Genomic DNA, 27,235 nt, shown 5'->3' on the forward strand with positions numbered 1-27,235 from the left:
TCACACCAATTAGAAATCTGAGTGCAGATAGAACACATTCTGTACCTCAGATGCCTGTAAAGAGAGTCACCAGAGTAAAGGAAAGGCTGTCACTATAGTTTACTAACTGTTGTGGATTCATTTTATTCTGTCAATCTGGCATTAATGCCATAACCGGAATAAAACTTTTTATTCTCCATCAACCTGCTCCGAACAGGTGTGCAGGGGACCGCTCAAGAAGAACTCATTCTTGGCACCAATGTTGGGATTCACAATGATTAAATGGAGGCACCCACTTGTGTAGGTGCGATAAATTAACTATGGCTATCAGAATTATCAAAGATAATCATAAATAACTATAATGAATAAAGTCCTCTGGGGCACCACTCTTCTTAAAAAAAAGAAAAATTATAGCCAATTAATTGATTGAATCCTTTGTTCTTCGTCAGAGGGGATCTGCGTAACGCAGACCTCCTGAGGTCCGGGTCGTAGAGCGAGGAAGAAAGAGACAGAACAAATGATCGCTGACCTTTTTATTGACCTGGTGACATCCTGGCCAATGCTGCGTTCAATGGATCTCAGGATTGTGGGACAAAAGAGAATGCAGTCTCCTAACAAAAGTTCAGTTAACAATCACCCAAAAGAATGAATTCATCTGTGCCAGGGCTCATCATAGCTTCTTTTCTAACTTTCTTTTTAGCAAAAGTAGCATCTCATGTTTTATTCTTGAAACACTATTGAGAAAGTTTCTCATTATTTTAAGATATTAAGTCAATATTTTGAGAAAGTTTCCCATTATTTTAAAATACTAACTCATTATTTTGAGATACTAAGTGATTATTTTGAGAAAGTTTCTCATTACAATGACTTACAGGATCTTTTTTTTCCCATCACAATGGGCTTCCATAAAATCATCCACCCCTATTGCCTGCTATTTCTATCAAAGTGATTGACAAGCATTTTTTTATACAGTGATTAACAATAACAACTACATATTAATGAATTAATTAATATTTTCTGAAGCAGTTAAAAGTTTGTTTATGTCTGTAACATTTTCAAGCATAGTGGTGATACAGGCTCATATTTCATTTTCAAAGAAAATGCATAATTTAACTCAATCAAAATCAGTTGTATGTGAATATACGCCGCATACTTCACTTTATGTGGTCAGAAAAATCATGGATTGGGTTTCGCTGATGAAAACAATGGTTCCCATACATGTGTATGTATTGAAAAAGAGTATCAGAAAACACAGACTGACAGACCAACCTAACATATGTTACCATCTTCACATGTGAAACTTGATCACACTTAGAAATGTGACTCTTTTCATGGTGTAACTGATCTGTTTTCACACTGAAAGAATTACCCTCAGTGACCATAACTCAAATGTATAACTGCAATTTTGAAATTTGACAATTTTTCTATGCAGACATATATGACAACAAGGGCACTGTAACAGAATTATGTCCATATCTGTAACTTTATAATGCTTTGAGGGAGAAACAGAGGTGTTTTGAATGGCTTGTAGTTTTGTCCACCCTTATATGCTTGAAAATCAAAAGAAAGATACATAAAAACATGTTCAGAAGAAAAGGACTATGGCTAAAACAATGAGCAACAACTGGGTTAAATAGTTTGGCATGGGTATCATTACAGTATACCAAGGAACCCATATATTGGAACAAGAAGAAATGCACCATCATTTTATTTAAGTGTGTCTGTAGAAATACATAACTCTTACAAGTGGTTTAAAACCCTAATATCTCAAGGTTGCACATTATGGTGCTTGGACATAAAAGCATGATTCCCAAGCTCAGCCAAGCTGATGGGGCCAAATTTTCCTGTTATACAAGTGTGATAATTAATTAATAAATTAATAGATGACACAGAAGCAACAACTAAGTCGTTGCAGAAAAACACTGATGGAAGGGGAGGGAAAAGCTTACAAATGAATGGAGGAACACTTAGAAGGGAAAGAATACAAGACAACCAAGGCACTTGCCAAGTTTACATAGAATAAGAGATGAAATGACGATGAGATTAATGAGGCAGGGCCCAGATAAACAGTAATAAATGAAAATTCAAGGCATACTACTAAGAGTCACAGAAGAGTTGTTTTTAACCGGGGTGTTGTATTGGACTGCATCACATTGTACAGGGGTTAGGAAGTGGAAAGCAAAGGAAGCTGTTCTGCTGCTTCTGAGTCGCGGCTCCATCACAACAGGCTGTTGGGAGTGGTGATGGCAGAGCTGGACTTGGCTCTTTCCCAAACCCCCACACTGACATTACCATCAGGGAAGGAGAAGCAACACCTAATCCAGGAGGACAGCAACAGCCATGTCTGTTTTACGTCCCATTCAAATTGAATAATTTAATAAAAGTCAAGCTGCTTATACTTTTCATCTTTAAAACCATCAAAACCAACAACTTTAAAAGCAACAATTCTCTCTCACACAATGAGTGAGTCATTAACTAGCAGATGAAAGTTGCTCATGTGAACACACATGCTGTTTAATGTCGGTGTCCCAAGGGGATCACTGGCATTCTACCAACCACCCATAGGCACAAAATATAATCACTTAGAAAGTCACAAAGAAAGTCATGCTCCGGGAGTTGACAGTACCGTGAGAGGACCGCCTGGAAGAGGCATTTGAGAGGAAGCTCACCAAGTATGACAGTCTGCTCAGAGAATGTCGGCAAGGTGGCTGGAGAGCAAGATGCTTTCCAATAGAGGTTGGGTGCAGGGGCTTTGTAGCCAGTGGCTCAAAAGAGGAGAGCCATGGGGGGCAGAGTAACTAGTTTGCCATCTGGACACAAGCTTGGGTCTGATCAGCCTAAGCTGGGTCACCTGGAGGAGGGTGTATGATGTTGAACAACCCATGACACCCGATGATTCCAGGAACATCACTGAAGATGTGTCCAGAAGTATCAGTAAAATATATTTGCAGTTATACATTTGAGTTATGGTCACTGAGGGTAATTCTTTCAGTGTGAAAACAGATCAGTTACACCATGAAAAGAGTCACATTTCTAAGTGTGATCAAGTTTCACATGTGAAGATGGTAACATATGTTAGGTTGGTCTGTCACTCTGTGTTTTCTGATACTCTTTTTCAATACATACACATGTATGGGAACCATTGTTTTCATCAGCAAAACCCAATCCATGATTTTTCTGACCACATAAAGTGAAGTATGCGGCGTATATTCACATACAACTGATTTTGATTGAGTTAAATTATGCATTTTCTTTGAAAATGAAATATGAGCCTGGGTGGCTGGCTCCTACTTACACCTACTCATCCTCAGCAACCCCGGTACCTGAGAAGCAAATTAAGAAAACAGACACAGCAAGAGCAGGTCAAAAAGGCAGTGTGAAATGGCATTAAAATGGCATTACAGTAGGCTCATGGATCATAATAGAAAGAACTCAAAAGGACACACGATAACGCAAGTGCTATAACAGTGTCTGTTCCTTCAATATGTCTAATGTCAAAGCCATAGGCCTGCAAAAACAAAGACCATGTCATTAGTCTCTGATTTGGACATCTAAGAGACTGTAAAAACAGCCGAGGGTTGTGATCCGTATAAACCACTAGTGGTGCTTATCCTGTTCCTACATTCACTTCAAACCGTTGCAAGGCCAACATAAATGCCAAGGCTTCTTTCTCTATAACAGAGTAATTAAACTGGTATCTACCTGGAGCACAAATGCCTGACAAAAATGCGGAGCTGCTAGAACAGGAGAGGGCACAACAGAGACTTTACATTATTAAAGGCTTGCTGATATTCAGATGACCAACCAAATTTTGCCTTGGCCTTCAGCAGTTCAGTCAGAGCAAACACAATAGTAGAGAAGTTTTTAAATAAGCTCCAATAGTACCCCACTAAACCCAAAAAACAGTGCTGAAATGTTGATCGAGCATTTCTTAAACCAAATAGAATTACTGTATAAGAATAAGAGACCAGACAGCGTAACAAACATAGATATTTCCTGTGCGTGCTTAAGGTGCCTCTCAATATCACTTGAGCAAATGAAATTTACTAACAAATTTGACAAACCCCACCTGATCTGTACAGTCATCCATTCACAACAAAGGAAAAGAGTCTGGTTTTGTGAGAGCATTTACTTTTCTCAAATCTGTACTGAACCTAGGCGTATTGTCTGGCTTCGACATCAAAATGCAAGGGGAGGCCCAACTAGATGATGACGGCACGGCAATGTTGTTTTGTATCAAGTAAGCCATTTCTGACTCTAAATGTTTGCGATTATCTGGTGACTTGCAATGAAACTGCTGTTTATTCATCTTCAACATCAATGTCATGCTCTAACCAATCAGTGCCAGAAGGAATGTCACCAAACAAACAGGGATACCTCTGTCCAAGTTAAGACCGTTTACTACGTTTTGAAACAAATGAAACAACAGCTTGTCCAAGTTACAGAGCGAATCAGAAATGTTCAAACGACCATATAACAAGCTGTCATCAGGCTCCTGCATGTGCAAAAGACGCTGAACTGAAAAGAGCCGGGCGCACACCGTCGTTAACAGCCTGACCTAAATCAGTATCAGGTTCACATTTTTTCCATCCTGGTTGCAATTAAATAATTCAAATCCAAAATCTTCTCGGTGACAGTGTAAGGCCTAGTCTACTTAGCCTGAAACAGTGAGCCCACAACATGCATCAGACCAAGGACTAAACTCCTGGCATTCTCTGCGAAGATCATATTTCTTTTTCATTTTATTTTCAGATACTTTCAACTTTTTCCTTTCATTACCACCTGCTACTAACAAATGTCTAAATCCATTTACATAATCAATCAAGTTTTTAGGAAGCTCTGCATCCACCCAGTTATCTTCTAACACTGCCAAGGGGTCACACACAGTATGTCCAAAGACGAGTTCGCTCGGACTAAAACCCGTACTCTCTTGTACAGCTTCCCTCACAGCCAGCATCAGCCATGGAAGACCCTCTTCCCAGTCTCTATCCAGCTTGATGCAATACGAACGCAGGCGAGACTTCAAAGGCTGATGAAACCTTTCCAAAACGCTTTGACTTTGCGCATGATAGGCCGATGACCATGATTATGCTTTATACACAGTCCACAATGGACTGTGATGATCAGATGATCAGACTGTGATAGGGATAGTGGAGCAGGCTTAATGCACTTGTTCAGCTTTCCCGTTAACTGGCACACGTGACAGGTTTTTATAAACAGTATATGAGGAGATGTCTCTTTCTACGCACGAAAAAAAATGTCTTAGTGCATGAACTGTCAAGGTAAGTGTAGCTTATTAAGATTATAATGAGATGGAGGATATTGCATAGCAGTAATAGAAGTATGAATAATTATCAATAAATAGGGAATTTTAAACTGAAAACAGAGTATATTGCACAGCAGTATTAACACAGAATATTGCACAATTATGTCAAGTATTGCAGAGATGTTAATGATCAATGTCCAGTTTAGTGACTTAGTGACTTAATTAGTCATATAGACTGACACTTAGAGGAAGGAGTTAAAGAGTTTGATGGCCACAGGCAGGAATAACTTCTTGTGGCGTTCTGTGGTGCATTTTGGGGGGATGAGTCTTCCGCTGAAGCTACTCCTTTGTTTGACCAGCACGTCATGGAGTGGGTGGGAGACACTGTCCAAGATCGCATGTAGTTTGGCCAGCATCCTCCTCTCTGACACCACCGACAGAGAGTCCAGCTCCACCCCCACAATGTCACTGGCCTTACGGATCAGTTTGTTGAGCCTGTTAGTGTCCGCTACCCTCAACCTGCTGCCCCAGCATGCAACAGCATATAGGATAGCACTGGCCACCACAGACTCATAAAACATCTTCAGCATTGTCCGGCAGATGTTGAAGGACCTATACCCACTTGGTACTTAATATACCTGACCTGTATTATAGTGTATTATATTTTTTGCTTAGTACTTCTATTCGTGTGTGCACTGATGTGATAGTGAACTGCTGTAACAAAAGAGTTTCCCCTCGGGGATCAATAAAGTATTTCTGATTCTGATTCTGAACTGGAAAATGACATTTCCCACAAAGACATTACCCAGAAAAACCCATTCCCTCACTGACAGGTGCAACAAATGTAGCAGGCTTAACGTTAAGTTTTATTCCCTTATTAAGTCATTACGCGCAACAATGCACTCTCTGCCCTTATGGAGCAGCACATATTAATTTGCTGACACAGCAGCATCAGCAGCAGTGACATCAGTGGACTTAAATTTGTTGGTTTTTTTATGTTAGTGTATGTCGCAATTTGGCCTGGGCAACAAACGCATTAAACTGTGGCAACAAACACAAATTATTAACATTGAAGGGATGCCCACCAGACCTAGGCACTTGCCTGCCCTGATCCTCACTGGACAACTTGTCATCTTTACCCAGAGATATCTCTCCAGCTCTAACTTACCTTTTTCTGTTTACTGGCGAATCCTCTCTACCTCAATCTGTTTCTGACTTTCAATTAGTGTTTGTTTCTCGTGTTCCATTTGCAATAAGAGGAGCTCTTTACGTTGCTCAAAAGTTAATCCATGTATCTGCACCAATGCTATTCTTGGTCTGCTGTCATGATTCCTATTTCAATTAGTTTTGATTTCAAAGCCACTTTAATATTTTCTTTGACACTTATCTCCCATGACCACTGAATAGCACTCAGCAATTTTAAGCAAATGCTCTTTTGTGTACATTTCTAAAGCCTCCTCAGATGGAGCAGCAAAAATGCCTCACTTTCAACCAGTTCAACTTCAAACTCCTACAATTACAAACAGTTAAGCAAACAATCAACTTCACACTCAAACAGGACCAGCAAGACACAGCAGAGTTTCTCTGTGTGTACTAAGAGGCGTAAACCTCAACCAATTTGGAGTTTTCCCGCTACCTAAACGCTCAGCCCCACTACCTAAGCTCCCCTCTAGTCTCCATCTACTTGTGGTGGGTTCTTATGCACTACGGCCAGATGGGTCAGGGGGGCAATGCCTTGTTTCCTTTGGCCTAGCTCCAGCAATGATCGGATGAACCAATGACTAAGATCTAAGAATGACCAGAAGGCCCAGTCTCCTGTAGCTTAGATCAAGAAAGAATGGCAAGAAAACCCAGTACCCTTTAGTCCAGTTCTAAGAATGACAAGAAGGTTGATTTCTGGTAACCTTGAAATAGTAATGACCTGAAAGCCCAATCTCCTTTAGTCTAGTCCTACTGTAGGAGTGACCAGAGGGCCCATTTGTCTTTACAGTGTGTCTACACAGCCCGCATAGCGAAAGCAACACATTGGAAGAGCAGAAACAACTGTTTCAGTGCTCCATCTGCATCTACAGCAATTCATTTTTTTATTTATATAGCGCCAATTCATAACAGAAGTTATCTCATTACACTTGTCCTGTAGAGCAGCTATAGACTGTAGTCTTTATAATATTATTTACAGAGACCCAATGAGAAGAAACTTTCTTTTAAGAGGCAGAAACCTCGAGCAGTCCCAGACTCAGGGTGGGCGGCCATCTGCCACTGCCAGTTGGGTTAAGAGAGAGAGAGAGAGACAGACAGAGACAACAGGAGGTAAGAGAGCATACAGTAGCTGTAGGTGATAATGATAATGAACAATTTAACTATTTCACAGAAAACTGATGCCTTCTCCTAAACAGCCTGCCTCTGACTCATAAACAAGCTCTGTGAGAATTCAAAGATCCCAAACATCCTGTCTTACTTTCCTTTTGGGTCATAAAACGACCCCTGCCAGGACTCAGAGAGGACGGCAATAAAAGTTAAGTGACAGTATGCCAATCTATGACCCTTACAAATCCCACCTCGGGATAATATCTGGACTTCATCAATAAAAGGAACAAGGAACAAAAGAAACCAACTTTGCATCAAATATACATTAATTGATATACCATGTTTAATTAATATTATATGAAGAATGTAAAGTTTATTTGAACATACTGATTTTGATACAGGAACTGAAATAATCCAGAAAGGAGATGTAAATTAGAATGTTGAATGTCACTCCTCATGTGTGCTTGCTAGGTGGTTGATTCTTCCCCTTTCTTCTGCATGGCTCTCAAAGACAAACAAAAGACATTCCTGTGAAGAATATGGCCATAACACTGACTCTGCAGTCTACGCTTCTCTTCAGACCCCAGGCTGGCCCATGAGAATCAACTGAATCCCAAGCCACACAGCACATTTTGAAGGCAAGTTTATAAAACTCTGAAAGCCATCACGGCTACAGAACACCAGCCAAGTGGGTACACAAGATGTGATCTGCTTTCCCGAGAGAGACCGATTCAAGCCGAGTCGCACTGCAGTGGCAATGCCCGAAGAAGCCCGAGCTCCACAAAAGGTATCACTGGTCGAACTGCACATGGGTCGCATCCAAACATGGTGAGCTGCACACAGTAGAATCGACTGTGCCTCCCTCCTCCCTTCCAGCGCAACTTGTCCCCTGGCTATCTGAATCACCAGGTGAAAACATTACTTTACCTGTGTTATATTTGGGTTGATGCTAATAGGTTACTAACAAGTAATTTAGTGTGAGGTCAGGAATAGAACCCCTTCAATAAAGTCATGACATGGAAGTGCTTCCCAAAACTTTTCTCAGTTGCTGAACGGCACATACAGGGTGATTTTCACTGGTCAATGTTACGATGTGTTGGCAAGCAGGGAACAGGGAAAGGACCCAAACGCAGACTGAGGAAGCAGATCGATGACTTGAGTGATTTATTGAGAGCTTACTGGCAGATACAGGAAGGCAGACCGGTAGACAGGCAGACAGGTAGGCTGGCAGGCAGACAGGTGACAAACAGGTAACAGGCATGCAGACATAAGTCCCAAAGGCAGACAAGACAGAGCCAACACAGCAACGGGGACGAACTGATGAAGAACAAAGGAAGGACACAGACTTAATTACACTTAGGTGAGGGCGACAACGATACACAGGTGAAACTGATCAAGACGCAGTTGAATCAAATCAAAACAATCAAAGCAATCAAAGGGACGGCCTCCAGACATCCCTACAAAAAAAAAGTCAAAAAAAATCATAGGACGGCTCAAGTTCAAGGTGGAGGGATTCAGGGTGGGTAGAAGACCTCAGGCAGACGGCCCAAGGGCTGGACAGGTGAGCAGATCTGGTCAAGAGAGTGACCAGGAGGCAGGGCTGAAGGGCTGAGCGGGTCCGGGGAATGACCAGATGTACTGAGCAACTCAGGAGGTTGGCAATGACGGCAAGACCTCTCTGGAGGTCGAACAATATGCCGGTGACGAAGACGGAACCCTTCCATAGGCCGAACAGTATCCCGCGACGAAGACGGAAGGTGGTGCAGCAATCCAGCAGAGGCAGGAGTGTGCTGCGGCACAGAGAGTTCAGGGGCTGCTGCGGCCCAACAGGGAGTTCAGGGGGCTGTTGTGGCCCAACAGGGCGTACAGGGGGCTGTTGTGGCCCAACAGGGAGTACAGGGGGCTATTGCGGTTGGAGAAGGCGGGTGCACAGGGACTGATGAATGCCGCGGCGCAGGAACTTGTGTCAACCGGTCCGCCGACTGGGGACCAGGCAGGACCGATGATGACTATGAGGCACTGGGCAGCTGAGTCTCTGGACTGCTGGGCAACAGTGAGGACTAGCAGCTGGGCACAACATCGGTGGGAGTCATGCCTTCTTCTGGGGGGCTTTCCAGAAGGTTGCTCCAAGACAGGAACAGGCTGAAGTGTAAGCTGTTTAGCAGGCGGCGGTGCAGACTGGAGACGTAAAGACTGAATGTTGGCAGACTGTGGTGCAGACTGGAGGCTAGCATAGAGGAGGTAGGCATGGAGGGATATCAGCTGGGAACTAGCAGGCTAGGATTCAAGCTAAAGACTAGGAGAGAGGAGCGAGATGAGAAAGCACAAAACTACAGGAGAGAGATGTCAAGTTAATAACATGCATTAATGGGATAAGAATGGATACAGGTGGAGAAGGAGAGGAGGAGTGAGGAGCTCAGTGCATCATGGGAAGTCTCTTGGCAGTCTAGGCCTATAGCAACATAACTAAGGGATGGTACAGAACTCATCTGAGCCAGCCCTAACTATAAGTTTTATCAAAGAGGAATGTCTTCAGCCTTCTATTAAATGTGGAGATAGTGTTTGCCCCCTGAACCCAAACTGGAATCTGATTCCACGGGAGAGGAGCTTGATAGCTGAAGGCTCTGGCTCCCATTCTACTTTTGGAGACTCTAGGAACCACAAGTAACCCTACATTCTGGGAGCGCAGTGTTCTAGTCGGGTAATAAGGTACTATGAGCTAAGATACAATGGTGCCTGACCATTAAGAGCTTTGTAGGTGAGGAGAAGGATTTTAAATTCTATTCTGGATTTTACAGGGAGCCAGTGCAGAGAAGCTAATACTGGAGAAATATGATCTCTTTTTCTAGTTCTTGTAAGTACACATGCCGCAGCATTCTGGATCAACTGGGACTTATTTGGGCAGCCTGATAATAAAGAATTGCAACAATCCAGCCTAGGAGTAACAAATGCATGGACTAATTTTTCTGCATCATTTTGAGACAGAGTGTGCTTGATTTTTGCAATGTTACATAGGTGAAAAAAAACATTCATTGAAGTTTGTTTTATGTGGGAGTTAAAGAACAAACCCTGATCAAAGATAACGCTGAGGTAGGCCAGGGAAAAGCCATCTAGAGTAACTATATCTTTAGATAACGTGTCTCAGAGGTGTTATGGGCCAAGTATAAGTATAGTTTGTTGGATCGTAGAAAAGGTTTCAGTCGTAGTCATCTGGACACTGTTTTCAGAATCAAGACGTTTCGGCTCCCATCCGGAAGTCATTCTCAATTGTGAAAAAATTGGACGGGAACTGGAAATTTAAGCTAATCTGAGTTGCATAAGCCCTGCCCTCAGGAAGGAATCTGCCTGAGTATCTGTTAATAGCTAGTTTCACCTGAAACTGACCTAATAGTTTCAAGATGGCCCAGTGATCAGTAATCAAGCCTATTGTTCTCTGGCTGCATCTACTTCATCACTGTTAAGTGCCTGATTAGCATGTGATAGGCGTGACCAAGGTGATAATACACTCTGATAGACTTTGGGCAGATTAAATCTCAGACCACCATTTCTGTTCAAAGAGGGGTTCTCTTTCTTCACAAAAATGGCTTCCTTGACGCCCCGTTCAAACCAACTCTTCTCTCTACTAAGAATCTTCACCTCGCTGTCTTCAAATGTGTGGTTTGTAGCTTTTAAATGCAAATGCACGGCGCTCTGTAATCCTGAGTTAGCGTGTTGTCTGTGCTGATAAAGTCTTTTGTGAAGTGGCTGTTTGGTTTCGCCTATATACCGTTCTTTGCAGTTTTCCTCACTGCACTGAATGGAGTAGACAACATTGCTCTGTTTTTGTGTGGGTAACTTGTCCTTAGGGTGAACGAGTTTTTGTCTTAAAGTGTTGCCTGGTTTAAAGAAGACAGGAACATCGTGCTGTCTAAAGATCCTTTGTAGTTTTTCAGACAGTCCAGATACATAAGGAATGGAGACACCGTTCCTTCTCGGTTCAGTTACACTTTTGTCCTGTTTTTTGGCTCTTTTAACTTTGTTGATAGCCCAAGTAGGATAACCACAGGCTGAGAGTGCATTCTGGACATGCCTTTCCTCTTTCTTCTTACCCTCTGAGCCTGTGGGCACTTCTTTGGCTCTGTGTTGTAATGTCCGGATTACACCCAGCTTGTGCTGTAGTGGATGGTGTGAGTCGAAGAGCAGGTATTGATCCGTATGTGTTGGTTTCCTGTACACTTCTATCTGGAGCTTTCCATCCTCTCCTCTGAGAGTAGAACAATCAAGAAAGGCCAAGCGTTTCTCTTTTGCATCCTCACGCGTGAACTTGATGTTGGGGTCCACCGTATTGATATGCTCTGAGAACGCTTCCAAGTCTTGTTTCTTGATTTTCACAAAGGTGTCATCCACATAACGGTACCAATGACTTGGTGGTGTGCCCGGGAACGAGGATAATGCCTTCTTCTCAAACTGTTCCATGTACAGGTTGGCCACAATGGGAGAGACCGGAGAGCCCATAGCACAGCCGTGAATCTGTCTGTAGAAGTGTCCCCGGAATTGGAAGTAGGTTGTGTTGAGACAGATGTCTAATAGTTTACATATGTGTTCCGGTGTAAGCTTGGTCCTTTGCTGCAAGGTGGAGTCCTCCTGCAGTCTTCTCATCACCGCTGTCACTGCTTCTGAGGTTGGGATGCAAGTGAACAAGGACACTACATCATAAGAAACCATAACGTCATCTGGGTCCAACTGGAGATGTTTCACTTTGTCCCCAAATTTCTGTGTGTTTTCCACATGATGTACTGTGTTCCCCACCAACGGAGCCAAGATTGTAGTCAAATGTTGTATGTGATGGAATCTGTGCTGCACACGATGGGTCTGAGTGGAACATTCTCTTTGTGAATTTTGGGAAGGCCATAGATGCAGGGAATGGCTTCCCCAGGGTATAGTCTGTAGTACAGAGGCCTGTCTATCACCTCCTCCTTCTCAAGCTTCTGTAGACAGTCTATAACCTTCTTCTTGTAGCCATTGGTTGGATCTCTTTTAAGTTTTTGATATGTGGTTGTGTCTTCAAGAAGGTTGTTGACCTTGGTTTCATAATCGGCTGTGTTCAGAATCACAGTGCAGCGACCCTTGTCTGCTGGTAGAATGTTTATGCTGTGATCCTTCTGCAGTGCTGAGAGTGCCCTCCTCTCTTCGGATGTAATGTTGGAAGGAGGTGGTTTGGCACTCTTTAATGTTACAGTGACACGTAGCCTCAGGTCTGCAGCCTCTGCTTCAGTCATGTTGTTCTTCCTAATGGCTGTTTCTGTGGCTGTGATGTAGTCCACTGTAGGGATGTGGTTGGATGTAACTGAAAAGTTGAGCCCTTTGGAGAGCACATCTTTTTCTGCCTGTGTCAGGATGCAGCCAGAGAACAATAGGCTTGATTACTGATCACTGGGCCATCTTGAAACTATTAGGTCAGTTTCAGGTGAAACTAGCTATTAACAGATACTCAGGCAGATTCCTTCCTGAGGGCAGGGCTTATGCAACTCAGATTAGCTTAAATTTCCAGTTCCCGTCCAATTTTTTCACAATTGAGAATGACTTCCGGATGGGAGCCGAAACGTCTTGATTCTGAAAAGTGTCCAGATGACTACGACTGAAACCTTTTCTACGATAGAACACTCCTGGACGAATGAGGGACTACACTGTCTTATAGTTTGTTGGAGTTTAACATCAGAAAATTACAAGTCATCCAGGTTTTTCTGTCCTTAAGGCATGCTTGAGGTTGAGGTAACTGATTCGTTTCATCTGGCTTGATCGATAGATATAAGTAGGTATACATCCACATAACAATGAGCGTTTATGGAGTGTTTCCTGATAATATTGCCTAAAGGAAGCATATATGAGGTGAATAGAACTGGTCCTAGCACAGAGCCTTGCGGAACTCCCTGACTAACTTCGTGACAAACTTCATTAACATGTACAAACTGAGATTGATCTGATAGATAGGATTTAAACCAGCTTATGTGTTCCAGTCTCTGTAATAGGATGTGATGGTCAATGGTGTCGAATACAGCACTAAGAGTCTCTAACAAGACAATTACAGAAACAAGTTCATTGTCCATTGTTTTGGCAGTGCTCAGAGCCCAATACACAGTCACTGTAGTTAACCCACATAAACCAGAAGACTATAGAAATACACAAAAGGCCCACAATCCTTTTGTCTTAATCTAAAAAGATCAAGAAAGGCCATGTCTTCTTTTTTCAGTTCTAAAACTAACAGGTAAAGAAAAGCTTCTTGTCCACCTTTCTCCCCGTGTTCCACCACATATTGACAAATTGGTCACTGATGTAATTAGTAGTGCGTCCAGTGCGTCTTCTTTGATAGAGGTACAACCATTACATCCATTATGCCATTGATTCATCAGCAGTTAGTGCTGCCAAAGGCAAGAGGAGGAGATGAGTCTCTGTAAGGCACAGAAGGAGGTGAAGGAAGTCAAGAGAAAGAGGATACATAGTGAGAGATCTTGGATGGATGACAGTGAGAGGAAGGGACAGGCGATGAGAAAAAGAAAAGTGGTGGAGGAGAGAAATATCAGGACATGTCACATTGTACCACAGTTTCTCTTTTTTTTTATTTGTCACTGTAGTGGCCAGTTCCTGGAGCGAAAGAGGGGGATGGAGCTGTGAAGAGGAGTGAAGAGAAAGAGTGAGAGATTCAGGATTTGAAGAGGGAGAAAGGGGTAGAGAGAGAGAGAGAGTAGGACATTGTGATGTGACTGAGGATCTCAGGGGACAAGCCTGTGGGCTTTCAGAGACAAACATTAATAATGAAACGCTAATTCCCTCTGTCCTCCTTTCTTTCTCTCCTCCTCAGTGTCTCTCTGTCTGTCATTTTCTTTCTGTGTCTCCATGGCCGCCTTTATTTCTGTTAATCTCCTCTCCCTTACACAGACACTTTTTTACTCACCCACTTTCTGGCTTGCCTTGTACCAAAAACAAGCTCTTTATTGCAGTTCCAGTTATTAACTTCTTTTGCTATTTTAAACATTCATACAATGTGTGTGTGTGTGTGTGTGTGTTTGTGTTTGTGTTTGTGTGTGTGTGTGTGTGTGTGTGTGTGCATGGGTGGTGGTAAGTTAGAAACTGTGTCAAACATTGCCACAATAAAAAAATTTCTACTTCCCTTAAGTTACTTTCTCGTTCAGTGTTTTGCTTTCTTTATCAGCTATACAAACCCATGTTGTTCATAAGGGGGCGATCACACAGAGACTAACAGATAGAGAATTCCTGTCACACAATCTCCTTGTGACTTTTAGCTGTGCATAAAAGTTTAAATGTTTTCAACTTTTTTGGCTCAAGGAGTCACACCACTCTTCATAGTAAGACAGCCTCAGACAAAGACTCCATTTCCAACTGGTATTAACATGTGATATGTATCTGGATTGCTTAGCTGGATAGGGAAAAACGCATGTTAATGTGGCTGTAAATGTATGCAGAGCATTTTGCAATCAGGATACTGACAGATTGGCCAGACAGTATCTGGAGGTTGAGAGATAAAATAAAAAAGCCTATATAGCAGCATCACTGCTAAACTCTTGAAGGCCAGCTATGACTTTCAAGATTAGGGTCACTTTACTATTGGGGGTAGCTGAGCTAGCACTAGTTATAGCAAGCTTCGCCACTAGATCTGATTACTGATTACATAAGCAGCAACTATTAGCATAGTTAAGAAGGCTTCTGAAAAGTAGACTACAGATGCGTGTTTCTTTTCCTCCCCTCGCACTTTGTTGCTGTCCCTTGAGAGTATCCAGCATCACTTACTTTGATGTGGGGTATAGCCTACCACATTTGTTGACACGTCTGCCAGCTCTGATGACCTATTTTGCATATTTACATCCAATCACATTGTCAACTGATTTGAGAAAATGAGACCCCTAGGCCCATGATCAGAATAATCAGACTTGTTATAACAAGTCAATGTTGTAATACTTGAGATCAGACTTTTTGAAGGTCCCGGTCTCATCTTGGAATCGACCGCATTTTTACTCCGTCTTGTCTCTGTCTCAGAGAAAGAGGACTCAGGATTTTATTTCAAGACCAGTCAAGACCACAACTGCAGGAATATCACTAAATTGCCTATGCATTGTCTAAATAATTTGTTAACATCATTACTGTAATTGGATGTAAAACTTCCTGCTTCAAATAATAACTTGACTCATTTCAAAATTGAAATTTGTGTTACCCCTCCCCGTCCCCCTTCACACACACTCCCAAGAAAGTGAATGTGGGAGACAGGAGAAGAAGCTGTGGCTGATTGGGAGGAGATGTCAGCCAAATCTTATGTAATAAAATTTGGCTAGCGGTACCTAAACCACAAAGAGTTCATTTGCAAAGCAGCGTCCAAAAGAAAACACACAGCAGTATGTAAATTCTGCAATGCAATGCTTACTGAGACAGCTGGGACCACATCAAACTTTTTCAGCACTTAGAAAGGAAGCATAGTGAAAGGTAAGCTAAGTGTAAGTGACACCAGCAAAGCTAGCTAGCTAATGTTAGCAATCTGCCTCTGCACCAAAACTCTTCAGAAATCTCTTCACCCCTCACCCAAAGCGATTTAACGAATATTAGCTATATATATTAACTACCTACCATAAAACTTCAATTAAAAGCCGGGCCCCAATTAGACACCAAACCATTTTACTTGCCGGGTGTGGCTACACATTTTGACACTACGATATGATAACTATGGTTACTTTTGGCTTTCATCATTTCTAATGTAGGCTACTGGTATTTTGATAGGGTCTCTCTCTCTCTCGCTCTCTCTGTGCATCAGAGCTAGATCAAATGAATGATTCGTAATTAATATGTTATTCAGTAGCCTAATTTTTATACAAGTAATATTCATACTGGTTTAAATAAACAATTTGATAGTAATTCCCATTTTTGCTGAGCAAGAGTTTTGTGCAAAAGGAATTAAAGGCCTGTCCCAAATATAGCTCTAATATAGCTCTACCACTAAGCCACAGTCGCCCCCGGGATGTAACGCTAGCTAATGCAATGTTAACTTCATGAGAAATTGAGGGAATAGGGCATGTGGTGACAACTTGTTGTTCCTAAGTTAGTTTTTGCTTGGTCTTCATCTTAACTTGGTCTCAACCGCTCAAAGTCTCGGTCTTGGTCATGACTTGGTCTCAGGTTAGGTGGTCTTGACTACAACACTGTAACAAGTCATTTATCATTTATACTTGTGCTTTAGTGGTGGTATACAGTATACCCTAAATTTCACATTGAAGTGTGTATAGCACTATTTCATACAAATGCAGTTCAAAAGGTCAGCTAACCTGATCAGTCAACTGACAACAACAAACTCACTCATTTTGCATTCAGAGCCAACAACTTGTGTGGGTCTAAACAAAGATTTAGATGCAAAAGCTGGGAGGAGCCTGCCATACAGGATGATTGCACATAACCAAAACCACCATGATTACATCACTTTCAGCAAATGTTCTTTTGTCCTGCTGCAGATGCATCACTTATTTGGTAAAAAAAGGCTAAAAAAAAAAGGGCCGTGCACATGGTGCTAGTCTACAGGGTGTGGCAAAACACTTTCGACACTTTTGTTGAGAGGCACATGCAATGTACCTGAAATACAGTTGGAAAGAGGGTGTTATTAGGAGAAATACAATAGTACTGTAAGTGTGGTGGTACATGCTCTTAATCAGGCCAGTAGTACATTTAAAAGCAGCCACAACACTCTCTTTTGTGATGGCAATAACAATCTGGAGCAGGTCACAAAACCTTCCCCCATGAAGGTTACATGGGTGTTGTTATTACAGTTGTTGTTATTGGCTCTGTTACTGATGCTGACATCATTCTTCCTATAGCTGTCATTCCTATTATTACTAATTTATTAATATTAATGACACTATAATTACTATTCTACTATTAAAAAAAAATCTATGTGGTCTTTGCATTGTGCCACCATTGAGTCTGGTTCTATCCAAGGTTTCTGCCTTTTAAAAGGAAGTTTTTTCTTGTCACTGTCGCCAAATGCTTGCTCATGGTGGGATTTGTTGGGCCTCTGTAATTAATATTATAAAGAATACAGTCTAGACCTGCTCTATAGGAAAAGCGCAATGAGATAACTTATGTTGTGAATTGGCGCTATATAAGTAAAATTGAATTGAATTGAATGAAGAAGCTGATATCCTCATGTGTGAGCTGCAGAGTCACCAAGAGTGGATGGGCAAGAAGCCACAAATGGGAGATTGTATTAAAGCTGCTCTGAAGGAGATAATGCATGTGGTTACATTTGGTTAACATGTTAACTGTATAGGATGTAGCTGCCTCCATAATCAGCTCATACATCATGGCACACAGTAACATTTGTCTCACATGATCATTCACCACAACTATGTCAGTAAATAGAATGAAAAATATATGTTTTTCCCCACCGATTAAAGGAATTATATCAAATTGTTAAACATTGCATTTGCTTTAGAATATGATTTGTTCATGTGCTTCATAAAAGTGCAGAAATTGAACAGACTGTGTTTTGTTCTATGTGCATTTGCAGTGGTCCAAGCAGGCAGGCAGTGTAAGCACAAATCCCAGTAATCCCTCACACCAAACTTGACAATTAAGTCCAACTAGCCAACAAGTGTGTGTTTCAAAATCCAACTGGACATCATGCGTGTGTGTTAAACCCCTAGGTCAACAAGTGTATGTTTCCAAATCCAGGAGAGAAGATGTTGTGGAGAGTCTAGGGAAAAGAGGGAGGCATGACAGCAGGCTTGGCAGTCTCTTAGCAGTTGGATATGGATGTCGGCAGTGGCTTTGTGGTAGTTTGGGTTAGTTTGGATTGTACACAAGAAAAAAGTTTCTCGCTGTCTGAAACATAACACATCTACACTGACAACAAATAAAAAACTGAATGCTCTCCACCTTTTGTTACCTTTTTTAGATATACTGCCATTTGATTAATGATTGCATATTTATTAGTAGTCACAGTGGTAGTATTGCAGTAGAAGTAGCTATCAGGCCAAGTAGTTTTAGCAGTAGTCACAGTGGTAGTATTGCAGTAAAAGTAGCTAGCAGGCCAAGTAGCAATAGTCACAGTGGTACAGCTACAGTAACAGTTACACAGTTTGTCATAAAACTGTTGAAGTATAAGACTGGGAAAATACGAAATTAGAAAGACTACACACCCAAAAGTTGCGTAATTAGCGTCATGACTTTCTCACTCCAAAAGCTACTCAGAGCCGTTGAAGCTACAATGCCTGTGTGTTTTGTACCAGGATGTAGTCATACAAGCTTCCCGTTTTTTCGCTTTCTGGCTGATAAAAGGACCAGGAGTCGCTTGATAATGTTGGTGATGATGACTTATATTGTGTGAGACGAGAAAAGTAGTTCACTGAGTGGTTTCACACAAACTAAATACTATGACTGGTACTACGACAAACTTCTACTTTCTTGACTTGCAAAATTAACTTTTAAATTAACAAACATCATATGTGTAATTTATGGCACAATTCAAATGTGATCAAAAAATAAGGTCCCATGGGGCACACAGTAATGGGTCAGAGATCTGCCCACACAGTTGCAAGCTTGCGAGTCACATAATTTCTGGCAGGGTTTTCTCACGGCTCTGGTCTGAAACTCTGTAATAGATGGTCTAAAAACAATAAAAAGCCGGGATCCTGGAGGCATCTATAATTTTTCCAACCTACTTTAGATGAAACCACAGCCACTTCCATATGATGAAAGCCTTGATGGCTTATTACAGCTACAGTAGGTCCGCTACATTTCAGTGTGCCAGTGCACTGGCGAGGTCTGGGAAAACTGTTGAAATAGAGTGTAATCTGTTACCCAGCGGCAGCAACTACGTAATTGTCAGCTGACAAAACAAAAAACGTCGGCCTATGGAGCAAAAGCCATGGTAGCTTTCCTAGTTGACAAAAAATTGCCAGCATGGACAGTAATATTCACAATGTGATTTTATGTAAGCCTGAATGACATTCATCTGTTCTCTGTCTTATCAATCTTGACTTGTTTGTGTTTGTGTGGGCTATGTGGTCGTGGTGACATAAATGTCGCTTTCTCTCTGCCGCATCTGCCAGCTATGATAACTGTCAAATGCAGACAGTAGTTTGTAAAGTAGCAATATAAGGGAACTGAATTTGATGAATTTACTGTTTTTCAGACCACAAATGAGACAAGAATTAGGTCAGAAAAACGATAAATGAGTGTTTCTGGGGGCCAGGCATCACTGATTACTGTACAAAAACACAACTTTATAACTTTATTCACTAGTTTTGGTGAAACTGAATCATATTTTATGGAGAAAATATTTTCTGGTTTTCCCTCTGATGTCCTCCGGGCCAGTTCCGTTGCCCTCTCGCCTGGCTCCGTTTCTGGTGCCCATTCCGACGCTGCTTCCTGCCAGCTTTCCCCGCTGGGTCCCCTCCTCCCCAGGCCTGAAAACCCAATAAAATCTGCAGTAAGTTAACTGGTTATCTATTGCAGCTTTTGTTCGACGTCTATGCCTGCCACAGGCACTGCTCCGGGACAGCCAGACAGCACAGAGAACCATGCATCCTGTTTGTGTATCCTGTGCACATCAATCACTGGCAGAGCAGTCTGTCCATCCCACCTCAGCAGAGAGCAAACAATAGATCATGAGCAAATGCCCCTGCCTCCAGGATCCTGGCTTCTGTTTTGGAGTTTCAGATCAGAGCTCTGAGACAACGCTGCCAGAAATCACATGACTTGCAAGCATGCAACTATGTGGGTAGATCTAGGAGTACTTTAGATAAAAGACAATTACTCCCCTGGAACACACTGGACTTTTAATATCTTACCTCTCTGTGCACTTTATCACTTTTACCATTTTGTATTATGTTTAGTATTCCTGTTTTGAATTATATTGAATTATTTATGCTGTGTTTTTGTAAAACTTTGTATTTAACTTGTTGAAACTTAATAAAAATTTATTTATAAAGAAAAGGCGGCAACAAGACCGGAAGTCTGTGAAATCACCTTTTGGCGGTTGTTTGTATCGTTTCTCTTTTGTAATGAACTGAACTTGTTTAAACTTAAATAAAATGAAAAGTGTGTGTTGTAAACTCCAGCCTGCAATACAAGTGCAAATGTACATCCGCAAAAGGTTCAAAATAAAGATTTGCCATTTCAAACATTTCAAAACTTTTTTTCCCAACATATGCGCACCTGTTTTTAGATCACCATTCACTTGGTTTCAAACCCTGAAAAAAAAACGAATACACCGGGAGAACAGTGACAAATCTGAAACTCTGAAAACGTGTTGGAGAAACATTGTAAAAAGAGTGCTGCAGTTGTGAAGAAGGAAAACTCAAATACAAAATAATGTTTGCAGACATTTTAATTTTTGAATGCATTTTTTTCATTTAACATGTAAAGAGCAAGCTGACTACAATAATGCGCCCTGCTGTCTCTGCTAGCTGTCCATCTTAATTGTCATCCTACAACGTGCTTAATGAGTGATTTTCTGCCATTTTAACAGAATGCCATTCAAACATATCTTATATCAAACATATCTTATCCAGCTGAGTTTCCAAAGCCCTTGTCCAAGGGGATGTTTCTTACAACTAACTTCGACGATTAATTCATCTAAGTCATCAACCTGTCTCTTAGACCCTATTCCAACTAGGCTACTTAAAGACGTTTTACCCTTAGTTAGCACCTCTTTACTCTATGATCAATCTGTCTTTATTAACAGGCTATGTACCACAATCCTTTAAAGTAGCTGTAATTAAACCGCTTCTTAAAAAGCCCACTCTTGTTCCGGGGGTTTTAGACAACTGTACACCTATATCTAACCTTCCTTTTCTTTCTAAGATCCTTGAGAAAGCAGTCGCCAATCAGTTGCGAGACTTTCTAAATAACAATAGTTTATTTAAGGATTTTCAGTCAGGGTTTAGAGTGCATCATAGCACAGAGACAGCACTGGTGCAAATTACAAATGAACTTTTAATTGCATCACACAATGGACTTGTTAGATCTTAGTGCTGCGTTTGACACCATTGACTCTCACATCCTATTACAGAGACTGGAACATGTAATTGACATTAAAGAAGCCGCACTAAGCTGGTTTAAATCCTATCAGATCGATCTCAGGTTGTACATGTTAATGGTGAGTCCTCCGTGCACGCCACAGTTAGTCACGGAGTTCCACAAGGTTCTGTGCTTGGACCGATTCTATTCACCTTATATATGGTTCCTCTAGGCAATATTATTAGGAAACACTCCATAAACTTTCATTGCTGTGCAGATTATAGCCAATTATATCTATCGATCAAGCCAGATGAAGCTAACCAGTTAACTAAACTTCAAGCATGCCTTAAGGACATAAAGACCTGGATGACCTGCAATTTTTTTATGTTAAACTCTGACAAAACTGAAGTTATTGTATTTGGCCCCAAACACCTCTGAGACACATTATCTAAAGATATAGTTACTCTAGATTGCACTGCCCTGGTCTCCAGTGCCACTGTAAGGAACCTCGGAATTATCTTTGATCAGGACTTTTTTTTCAGGACGCAGAAAAACTAATCCATGCATTTGTTACTCCTTGGCTGGATTATTGCAATTCCTTGTTATCAGGCTGCCCGAATAAGTCCCTTAATACTCTCCAGTTGATCCAGAATGCTGCGGCACGTGTACTTACATGAACTAGGAAAAGAGATCATATCTCTCCAATATTAGCTTCTCAGCACTGGGTCCCTGTAAAATCCAGAATAGAATTTAAAGTCCTGCTCTGGCACCATGGTATCTTAAAGATCTCATAATACCTTACGACTAGAACACTGCGCTCCCAGAATGCAGGGTTACTTGTGGTTCCTAGAGTCTGCAAAAGTAGATTGGGAGCCAGAGCCTTCAGTTATCAAGTTCCTCTCCTGTGGAATCAGATCCCAATTTGGGATCGGGAGGCAGACACCATCTCCAAAGGAAGAATATGTCTTAAGACTTTCCTCTTTGATAAAGATTATAGTTAGGGCTGGCTTGCGTGAGCCCTGAACCATCCTTTAGTTATACTGCTATAGGCCTAGACTGCCGGGAGACTTCCCATGATGCACCTCTTTCCTCTCTCCTTCTCTCCATCTGTATGCATTTTTATCCCGTTATTGCATGTTACTAACTCGACATCTTCTCCCTCCCGTAGTTCTGTGCTTTCTCGTTTCTCTCCTCTCTCCTTCTGTCGCTTTCAGCAGGTATTTCTGCCTCCGGAGCTGCAGAGTCTGGATCTGTGGTTGTGGGCAACTTGCTGCCCTTGTGTTCCTGCTCGACAACTGCTACTACTTCTTCTTCTTTTCCTTTCGGCTGTTCCCTTTCAGGGGTCGCCACAGCGAATCATGTGCCTCCATCTAACCCTGTCCTCTGCATCCTCTTCACTCACACCAATTAACTTCATGTCCTCTCTCACTATATCCATAAATCTCCTATTTGGTCTTCCTCTAGACCTCCTGCCTGGCAGCTCCAACCTCAGCACCCTTCTACCAATATATTCACCTCAATCTGGTCTCTCTGACTTTATCTCTGAAACATTTAACATGAGCTGTCCCTCTGATGTACTCATTCCTGATCCTGTCCATCCTCGTCACTCCCAAAGAGAACCTCAACATCTTAAGCTCTGCTACCTCCAGCTCTGCCTCTTGTCTTTTCTTCAGTGCCACTGTCTCTAAGCTGTACAACATCACTGGTCTCACCACCGTCTTGAACACCTTTCCTTTCATTCTTGCTGATACTCTTATCACACAACACATATGTTGCACTCGCCTCTTCACCTCTTTTCCACAGTCTCCATTGCTCTGAACCGTTGACCCTAAGTACTTAAAGTCCTGCACCTTCTTCACCTCTGCTCCCTGTAACCTCACCGTTCCACCTGGGTCCCTCTCATTGACACACATGTATTCTGTCTTACTGCTACCTAAGCTTCATTCCTCTGTTTTCCAGAGCAGACCTCCATCTCTCTAGATTTTCCTCCACCTGCTCCCTGCTCTCACTACAAATCACAGTGTCATCCGCAACCATCATAGTCCATGGAGATTCCTGTATAACTTTATCTGTCAGCCTGTCCATCACCAGAGCAAACAAGAAGGGGCTCAGAGCCGATCCTTGATGCAAACCCACCTCCACCTTGAACTCCTCTGTCACACCTACAGCACACCTCACCACGGTCTTACAGCTCTCATACATGTCCTGCACCACTCTAACATACTTCTCTGCCACTCCAGACTTCCTCATACAATACCACAGCTCCTCTCTCGGCACCCTGTCATACGCTTTCTCTAAATCTACGAAGACACAATACAACTCCCTATGACCTTCTCTGTACTTCTCCATCAGCATCCTCAAAGCAAATACTGCATCTGTTGTACTCTTTTTAGGCATGAAACCATATTGCTGCTCACAAATGCTCACCTCTGCCCTTAGCCTAGCTTCCACTACTCTTTCCCACAACTTCATTGTATGGCTCATCAGCTTTACTCCTCTGTAGTTGCCACAGCTCTGCACATCTCCCTTGTTCTTAAAAATTGGCACCAGTACACTTCTCCTCCATTCCTCAGGCATCCTCTCACTCTCCAAGATCTTGTTAAACAAACTAGTCAGAAACTCTACTGCCACCTCTCCTAGACATTTCCATACCTCCACAGGTATGTCATCAGGACCAACTGCCTTTCCACTCTTCATCCTCTTCAACGTCCTCCTCACTTCACTCTTGCTAATCTTTGCTACTTCCTGCTCCACACCAGTCACTTCTTCTACTCTTCGTTCCCTTTCATTTTCCTCATTCATCAACTCTTCAAAGTACTCCTTCCATCTTCCCATCACACTCCTGGCACCTGGCAATACATTTCCATCCTTATCTTTAATCACCCTAACCTGCTGCACATCCTTCCCATCTCTATTTCTTTGTCTGGCCAACTTGTACAAATCCACCTCTCCCTCTTTAGTGTCCAACCTAGCATACAAGTCCTCATATGCTCTTTGTTTGGCCTTTGCCACCTCTACCTTCACCTTCCGCTGCATCTCCCTGTACTCCTGTCTACTCTCTTCAGTCCACTCAGTGTCCCACTTCTTCTTAGCTAACCTCTTTCTCTGTATACACTCCTGCACTTCTTCGTTCCACCACCAAGTCTCCTTGTCCACTTTCCTCTTTCCACATGACACACCGAGTACCCTCCTACCTGTCTCCCTGATCACATTAGCTGTAGTAGTCCAGTCATCTGGGAGCACTTCCTGACCACCCAGAGTCTGTCTCAGCTCCTCCCTGAAAACTACACGACATTCTTCCTTTTTCAACTTCCACCACTACGTCCCCTGCTCTGCCTTTGTCCTCTTCATCTTCCTCACCACACACTACCATCCTGTGTTGTCTGGCTACACTCTCCCCTACCACTACTTTACAGTCACTGGTCTCTTTCAGATTACAACGTCTACACAAGATGTAGTCCACCTGAGTGCTTCCACCTCCGCTCTTATATGTCACCCTATGTTCCTGCCTCTTCTGGAAGAAAGTGTTCACTACAGCCATTTCCATCCTCTTTGCAAAGTCTACCACCATCTGTCCTTCTGTGTTCCTGTCCTGAAGACCAAACCTGCCCATCACATTCTCATCACCTCTGTTCCCTTCACCTACATGCCCATTGAAATCTGCACCAATCACCACTCTCTCACCTCTGGGGATGGTCTGCATCACTTCATCTAACTCACTCCAGAATTTCTCCATCTCTTCTAACTCACATCCTACCTGTGGGGCATAACCACTCACAACATTAAACATCAACCCTTCAATTTCCAGCTTCAGACTCATCAACCTGTCTAATACTCTTTTCACCTCTAGAACATTCCTCACAAACTCCTCTTTCAGGATAACTCCTACTCCGTTTCTCTTCCTATCTGACCCATGGTAGAACAACTTGAACCCTGCTCCTAAGCTTCTAGCCTTGCTACCTTTCCACCTGGTCTCCTGGACACACAGTATGTCCTTCCTTCTCTGCATCATGTCAATCAACTCTCTAGCCTTCCCTGTAATAGTCCCAACAATCAAGTCCCTACTGTCAGTCCTACATTCTTAGCTTTCCTCTTCTCTCTCTGCCTACGGACACACCTTCCTCCTCTCCTTCTTCGTCTTTGACCAACAGTAGTTCAATTTCCACCGGGACCCTGCAGGTCAACAGCACCGGTGGCGGTCGTTGTTAACCCGGGCCCCGACCGATCCGGTATGGAAGTCATTTTCACGATTGGCATTTTTAATTTGGCATGTGTTTTACGTCGGATGCCCTTCCTGACACAACCCTCTGCATTTATCCAGACTTGGGACTGGCACAAGAAGACACTGGCTTGTGCCCCCTTGCGGCTGCTACTACAGTTGTTGTTATTGGCTCTGTTACTAATACTGACAGTTTTCCTATAGCTGTCATTCCTATTATTATTAATGTATTAATATTAACACTACAATTACATTTCTACTATTTTTAAAAATTCTAGGTGGTATTTGCATTGTGCCTCCCTCCCCCCCCCCACCCCCACCCGTCTTCCCCCAAAACCCCTCTCTCTAAACCTCTCCATCTCTCTCTCTCTACAAACGTCTCTCTCTCTTTCTCTCTCAAAACCTAATACGGCAACATGAAGGCTACATGGGTGTTGTTATTACAGTTGTTTTTATTGGCTCTGTTACTGATGCTGACATCATTCTTCCTATAGCTGTCATTCCTATTATAACAAATTTATTAATATTAACACTATAATTACTATTCTACTATTAAAGAAAAAAAAAATTCCACGTGATCTTTGCATTGTGCCTACCTAACCCTATCCCCTTCCCCCACATCCCTCCTCTCTCTCTCTCTCTCTCTCTCTCTCTCTCAAAACGTAACACGGCAGCGGCGGATGGCCACCTACCATTGAGTCTGGTTCTGTCCAAGGTTTCTGCCTCATAAAGGAGGTTTTTTCTTGCCACTGTCGCCAAATGCTTGCTCATGGTGGGATTTGTTGGGTCTCTGTAAATAATATTATAAAGAGTACGGTCTTGACCTGCATTATAGGAAAAGCGCAATGAGATAACTTCTGTTATGTATTGGCGCTATATAAATAAATAAAATAAATAGAATTTGAATACAAACTATTCTCATGTAAAAACAGGCACGCTTGTCCACAAAACAGGTCCACCTTTATCAGTCTGAAAGATTTCTTTCTACAGAACAAACATTTTGACTTGAATCAGAGTAACATGTCTTCATACCTAAGCAACAAAACAGATTTACAACACGTTTTTCTTACACTTAACCATAGAGGTGACAGATCAGAAAACACGCATATAGGTCATATGGTGTTTTGGAAGCATTTAATGCTTTGGTTTTATTGATTTCCAGCCTCCATGACAACAATGACGCACTAATTGAAGACAGTGAAAATGCATGTGTTACTATGCACTGCACTTGTTTTCTCAGCATCTCTATGCTTTGACTGTTTTTCCCACCACCTCTGTCTTGCCCATTTCTTTCTCTTGATATAGCACCAATCTGTTTTTCTCTCTCTTGTTATATGTTATTCCAGTTAAATGGACACATTAGCAGATACCTACACATTGATGTGTGCATTATGTAAGCCTAGATTAGTGGACACATCATATCTGCAATGACTCACTGCAGCAGCAGAGAGTACAAGTGGGTAGTACAA

At 42.2% G+C, this 27,235-nt stretch overlaps 1 protein-coding gene across 4 annotated transcripts in view; it reads left to right on the forward strand.

Moving 5' to 3' along the window:
- The window catches only part of LOC122883490 (receptor-type tyrosine-protein phosphatase gamma-like), a 577,119-nt gene that overhangs the window by 421,971 nt on the left and 127,913 nt on the right, over positions 1-27,235 (forward strand). The window lies entirely within an intron of this gene.

The sequence above is a fragment of the Siniperca chuatsi genome, linkage group LG2, assembly GCF_020085105.1.
Source record: "Siniperca chuatsi isolate FFG_IHB_CAS linkage group LG2, ASM2008510v1, whole genome shotgun sequence".
NCBI lineage: Eukaryota > Metazoa > Chordata > Actinopteri > Centrarchiformes > Sinipercidae > Siniperca > Siniperca chuatsi.